Source organism: Triticum urartu, chromosome 4, assembly GCF_003073215.2.
Source record: "Triticum urartu cultivar G1812 chromosome 4, Tu2.1, whole genome shotgun sequence".
Classification (NCBI taxonomy): Eukaryota; Viridiplantae; Streptophyta; class Magnoliopsida; order Poales; family Poaceae; genus Triticum; species Triticum urartu.
Window position 1 is genome coordinate 538701935 of NC_053025.1, and position 7450 is coordinate 538709384.

Below are 7450 nucleotides of genomic sequence, written 5' to 3' on the forward strand. Positions count from 1 at the left end.
GAGTGATGGCATGTAACGGAATCGTGTTCTGAAGCAAGGCAGTCCTGGCTCGAATGATAGTCATCATTGAATAGGCTGCATCCTGCACAGACATCTCAATAGTCACCCCAAGTCCATAGGAACAGTGAAGGGGCTCAGTGGCTCCAGGATAAGAGGGATATATCCTGACGGTACAGAGGTACTAGCTCTGGTTGAAGTCTCTGAACTACTCCTCGAAGGTATATTCCGGATACCACCGATAACCTGACTCGACCATCACTCGAACCAACATGGTCATGTGGCCGGGCACATCGAGGCACCGGGTCAGACGAACCACTTGGTTCTGCGAACGGGTGGCCATCTGAAAGCATAGAATAATGCAAAGGCATTAGAATTTTCTAGGGGAAATCGGACAGCATAACGACTGTAAATGCTCAGAAAAAGATTTGAGACATCCACAACAGTTTGCAATACCACTCAACAACATCATATCAAGGTTCTGATTCAACTGACAACATACTGAAAGTAGTAGAAACTGTACTGTGGCTGGTAACAATAATCCTATAAGCTACTATGGATTAGTAACACGTGAACCTGATAGAAAGAAGAGAGCCTAGTCCTTAACCCACGTAGAAAGAGAAGAGAATGACTCAGATCAGAGGGCATAAGGTAAAGGAGTAAAAAAGCCTTACGTTCCCTCCCACAATCAATTCCCCTACATATAACTAAAGCATTTCTAGACTCGACATCGACCAGTTTGGCTCAACGAACCTACAGGCAGTCCGGCTCTAATGCCAACGCTGTCAGCACCCCGATTCCAAGTCACATCGATCTAGCCGGTAACACCTCATATCACATTGCGGCCTCACGCACGCTATCCCCATGGGTGTCGCCTTACCATGGCCCGGGACCGTTTGCGCCTTTTGGCTCACGTATATGATAGTGTCGCTAGCATCCATATGACAGAGAACCCAAGCCGACATGGCTAGTCGTGAACCCAAAGCGGCACAGACCTATGGGGACAGGCATACATGAATCACATCGAACATGTCGGTCATCAGCGTGTGAATCCGGGTTGTAGCACTGGGCTAACAGGACTCCGGGTAACCCGGGCTGTAGCAGGCTAGGCAGGACTCCGGATGTCACCGCGTGACATTTCCCCGAAGGGACAGAGATAGGAACGAAGTGAAACACATGCCGGCCAGTCAAGTGTCCTGAGCAGTAGTGCTGGGCTAGCAGGACTCCGGTGAACCGGGCTGTAGCGGACTACTATGGCTCAAGGATCACTATACTACATTTCCCCATAAGAGAGGCTGCCAAGGATAAACAACTAGATTGTCGGATCCCACACATACCAAGCGTTTCAATCATACACACAATATGCTCGATATGTGCAAATACAACATGGCATCACAACAAAACTCTACAACTCAAGTACTTTATTTAAAGGCTCCAGAGAGCCATGCATAACATGTTCATACAGGTAGGGGTCACATGACCCGACACTCAAGTCATACAAGCATACAAGCACATGCGGAAGCAAATAGTCTGAGTACAGACACTAGAAAGAAAGAAGGCTTCTCGAAGCCTGTCTACCTACATAGGCCCCTCCATGGTCAGGATCACCACCTGGGTGGCAAGTTACTCATCGACGTCGAGGTCTACATAAAACCCATCGGAGGGGGCGGTGCTGTCCTGTGAAAATAGTAATTAAGCAAACATGAGTACAAAGGTACTCAACAAGTCTTACAACAGAACCTACTATACATGCTCATTCTCAAGAAGGTGGTGGAGCTATTGCAGCAAGCCAGCTCTGACTCTTGGCTAAGCTATCCTATGAGACACCACTAGTAAAATAGTTTTCACACACGAGTCCACTAATCACCAACACAATACTCCACCGGGGATCCTCCCTCATCATCCTACGAGAGGGCCATCCTCGGCACTCACACTTATCTTGAGTCTTTTAGTAGTAACCATTAACTTGTCTATGAAATGTATAGGCAACCAAGTAGTCCTTTACCGCGGACGCGGCAATTCGAATAGATGATGTTTACCCTGCAAGGGTGTACTTCTTCATACACGCTCTCACCACTTACCGTCGTTTACACGACATGTACTCGGCAACCTTCAAGCGGAAGCCCAACGAGGGTGTCGGCCACGGCCTACCTAAACACTCAAGTCTCTAGTCCAGGTTTATCGCCTATCTAGGTTCCATCCGCAGGGAGTCCGGCCAAGGTTCCACATACGGCCCGGAACGATGTGAACAGGGTCCCGAGACGCCAAACGGGCGCCCGGCATACCCGGCCACGGTGTATCTACCGCATCATAGCCCACCCTAGGGTCAGCGCTACGCACGGCCGCCAACACATAACCTACAAACACCAGAAACTAATTGCAACTCCTGGATCGAGTACTAGGGTGATTAAGAAGCCGAGAGGGTCCATTGGTTTCAGGCCCAATGTATGGTAGTAACTGATCTTAAATCACACATACAGATCTCAGTTCTTAGGACGGCCTCAATGAAACAACCCACCATGTACTCCTACATGGCCTCTCATCGATACCTTTACCAAAACATGTTCAACACATCCCTCACATTACCGACATAATCATTTCACTCTAGCCCATCACCCAGATGAACCAGACCTGACACAACTCTAAGCATAGCAGGCATAGCAAGGTAGGAAACACAAACATGGCTCAATCAACTCCTACACATGCTAGTGGGTTTCATCTAGTTACTGTGGCAATGACAGGTCATGCAGAGGATAAGGGTTCAACTACCATAGCACACAGCAGTTTGAAACGTTGTTTTCTTAATGTAGTAAATGAGAGCAGAGGCGAGAACATGGGATTGTATCGATATGATCAATGGGGCTGCTTGCCTGATGGAGTGGTAGTAGGGTACTGCCCTTCAGTTGGATACTCGTAGATATCCTCGGAGGCAGAACCTACCATGAAAGACACACAGAATATAATCAACACATGGCAATATGCAACAATATGATGCATTCTATGACATGGCAAAATGATGTGTCCTGCCTAATGCAATGTGAAACAAGCTGAAATGGGTGCATTTGAATCAAAGATTCAAATGGAAACTTAAGTTCTTATGCATAATAAGTGTAAGCTTGTTTCACCTAAACAGCAAGGTTAAAGTGTTTTTTCATGCATGAAATCATTACAGATGGAAATATTGAATTTTTCGGATCATTTTTCATATATAATTTGTTTGATTTGGAGCTAAGGTTGATTTTCTATGATTTTTAGAAGTTTTGGATATTTTCTGGAATTTCCTATATAAGAATAAATCCAGAAAATGAATAATTGCGTCAGCACTGCATCACTGTGATGTCAGCGAGTCAAAGGGCGCCAAGCCCAGGTCAAACCTGACTGGTGGGACCCACACGTCAGTGAAACAGCTAATTAACAGGGTTAAGTTAATACTAACTAACTGTCGGTGGGGCCTGGGCCCGCATGTCAGTGACCTAAACTAACTAAAATTAGTTAGCACTAATCCTAACCTAATTAACAGGCCGGCCCCACCTGTCATAGGCTCAGGGGGGAGTCTACCTGGGCCCACACGGGTCAAACATGGTCAAATGGGGTCAAACTCGCCGGCATTTAGCCACCGGCGAGGCCAGACGCGGCGGGGTGGTGCGGGTTTCATGCTCCGGCGACCAAATCGACGGTGGAGAGCAACTACGTGACGCAGGGAGTGAGCCGCATCGTTTGGTGGTAGTGGTAGAGCTCGGGGTGGCCGGGAACGACCTCGGTGACGACCTTGGCGGTCGCCGGAGTTCGGGCGAGGTCGAACCTGAGGCTACAGGGCACGTCAAGGCACGTGGAGCGGTGCTACGGGCTGCTTGGGCTGCGACGAACGCGATGGCGTGCTCAGAATCGAGCCAGCGTGGCTGTGGCCATGATGGCGACGTGCAGAGGCAGCGGCGCGTGCAAGCGAGCTCGGTGTGGTCACTATGGTGCACAAGAAGGCAAACGGGTAGGAGCAGGAGGTAGCAGGGCTCAAGGCGCGTCGGCGAGTGGGTCGGAGGAGTCGGGGACAAGCCGGAGCAAGTGGGCGGTGAAGTGGATCTCGGCGACGGGCGGTGAAGATGAGGTCGACGCGGTGGCTTCAGGGCAAACGAGTGCTCGGGGCTCAGTCTGCTCGACGGAGAGGATAGTGGCGGAGCTCGTGGACACGGGGGCGCGCAAGGACGACGACAGACGTGAGAACTACGGGTGGCGTGGTTGCGGCAGCGTCATCCATGGCTTCGGGGGACCGAAGGAGAGAGTAGGGGGAGGAGTGAGGTGTCCAGGGGGTCGAGGGGAGGCCGCAGAGGCGCTTCGAGGCATCACGCTGGCGCGGGCGACGGCAGGCCAAGAGGTGGCGTGGCGAGCTCGGCGGCGTCGCGGTTCCCTCCTCTGCCTACTGGCAGAGGTAGGTGATGACTGGAACGGGCCAGATGGGCCGGGCCAGCCAGGTAAGTGGCCTGTGGCCTTTCTTCTCTCTCTCTCTCTCTTTTCTGAATTGTTTTCCTTTTCTATTTTTCTGTAAGTTTGTGGCTTATTAAAAATAGTTAGGCACTTACAAAAATCCTGAAAATAATCATAGGCTCTCTTTAGATTATTTCCAACAAGCCCACACTTATTCCAGAATTATTTGAGCATTTAAAATATTTTATAGCATTTAAATGCCAAATGCAAATACTATATGAGTTAATCCAATGACCTTAAGATGTCCTAGAAAAGTGTGCACCATTTTTTGTCCAAAGGTTTCAACCCAAAACAAAAAGGTGGACTTTTTGGAAGGGCATTTCAGCTCATTGAAAAAGATTTTTAGTAAACCCTAGTTGTTTAAGGGGGGTGCTGGGGTTCTATCATCCCCATTCATTTTCTGGAAAAAGTAAACATGATGGCTACCACTCTAATGCAATGAACTAGCTAGGGTGTAACATCACCGTCATCATGTCGTCGTGTTGACGAAACTTCCCTTAAAGCTCTGCTGGATTGGAGTACGTGGGACGTCATCGAGCTGAACTGTGTTGAACTCGGAGGTGTCGTGCGTTCGGTACTTTGATCGGTCGGATCATGAAGACATACGACTACAATAACCGCATCGTGCTAACACTTCCTCTTTCGTTCTACGAGGGTACATGGACACACTCTCCCCTCTTGTTGCTATGCATCTCCATGATCTTGTGTGCACATAGGAATTTTTTTGAAATTACTACATTCCCCAATAGTGGCATCCGAGCCAGGTTTATGCGTAGATGTTATATGCACGAGTAGAACACAAGTGAGTTGTGGACGATACAAGTCATACTGCTTACCAGCATGTCACACTTTGGTTCAGCGGTATTGTTGGATGAAGCAGCCTGGACCGACATTACGTGTATGCTTACGCGAGACTGGTTCTACCGACATGCTTTGCACACAGGTGGTTGGCAGGTGTCAGTTTCTCCAACTTTCGTTGAATCGAGTGTGGCTATTCCCGGTCCTTGAGAAGGTTATAACAGCACTAACTTGACAAACTATCATTGTGGTTTTGATGCGTAGGTAAGAACGGTTCTTGCTCAGCCTGTAGCAGCCACGTAAGACTTGCAACAACAAAGTAGAGCACTTCTAACTTGTTTTTTGCAGGGCATGTTGTGATGTGATATGGTTAAGACATGATGCTATATTTTATCGTATGAGATGATCATGTTTTGTAACCGAGTTATCGGCAACTGGCAGGAGCCATATGGTTGTCGCTTTATTGTATGCAATGCAATCACCATGTAATGACTTCACTTTATCACTAAGCGGTAGCGATAGTCGTAGAAGCAATATTTGACGAGACGACAACGATACTACGATGGAGATCAAAGGTGTCGCTCCGGTGATGATGGTGATCATGACGGTGCTTCGGAGATGGAGATCTCAACCACAAGATGATGATGGCCATATCATATCACTTATATTGATTGCATGTGATGTTTATATTTTATGCATCTTATTTTGCTTAGATCGACGGTAGCATTATAAGATGATCTCTCACTAAATTTCAAGGTACAAGTGTTCTCCCTAAGTATGCACCATTGTGAAAGTTTGTCGTGCCGAGACACCACGTGATGATCGGGTGTGATAAGCTCTACTTTCACATACAACGGGTGCAAGCCAGTTTTGCACATGCAGAATACTCGGGTTAAACTTGACGAGCCTAGCATATGCAGATATGGCCTCGAAACAGTAGAGACCGAAAGGTCGAGCGTGAATCATATAGAAGATATGATCAACATAATGATGTTCACCATTGAAAACTACTCCATCTCACGTGATGATCGGACATAGTTTAGTTGATATGGATCACGTGATCACTTAGATGATTAGAGGGATGTCTATCTAAGTGGGAGTTGTTTAATAATTTGATTAACTGAACTTTAATTTATCATGAACTTAGTGCCTAATAGTATTTTGCATGTCTATGTTGTTGTAGATAGATGGCCCGTGTTGTTGTTCCGTTGAATTTTAATGCGTTCCTTGAGAAAGCAAAGTTGAAAGATGCTGGTAGCAATTACACAGACTAGGTCCGTAACTTGAGGATTATCCTCATTGCTACACAGAAGAATTACGTCCTGGAAGCACCGCTAGGTGCCAAACCTGATGCAAGAGCAACACCAGATGATATGAACGTCTGGCAGAGCAAAGCTGATGACTACTCGATAGTTTAGTGTGCCATGCTTTACGGCTTAGAACCGGGACTTCAACGACGTTTTGAACATCATGGAGCATATGAGATGTTCCAGGAGTTGAAGTTAATATTTCAAGCAAATGCCCGAATTGAGAGATATGAAGTCTCCAATAAGTTCTACAGCTGCAAGATGGAGGAGAATAGTTCTGTCAGTGAGCATATAGTCAGAATGTCTGGGTATAACAATCACTTGATTCAACTGGGAGTTAATCTTCCGGATGATAGTGTTATTGACAGAATTGGTCAATCACTGCCACCAAGCTACAAGAGCTTCGTGATGAACTATAACATGCAAGGGATGGATAAGACGATTCCCGAGCTCTTCGCATTACTAAAGGCTATGGAGGTAGAAATCAAGAAGGAGCATCAAGTGTTGATGGTCAACAAGACCACTAGTTTCAAGCAAATGGGCAAAGGGAAGAAGAAGGGGAACTTCAAGAAAATGGCAAACAAGTTGCTGTTCAGGAGAAGAAACCCAAGTATGGACCTAAGCCTGAGACTAAGTGCTTCTACTGCAAACAGATTGGTCACTGGAAGCGGAACTGCCCCAAGTATTTGGCGGATAAGAAGGATGGCAAGGAAAGGTATATTTGATATACATGTTATTGATGTGTACCTTACTAATGCTCGTAGTAGCGCTTGGGTATTTGATACTGGTTTTGTTGCTCATATTTGCAACTCGAAACAGGACTATGGATTAAGTGAAGATTAGCAAAGGACGAGGTGACGATGCTGATA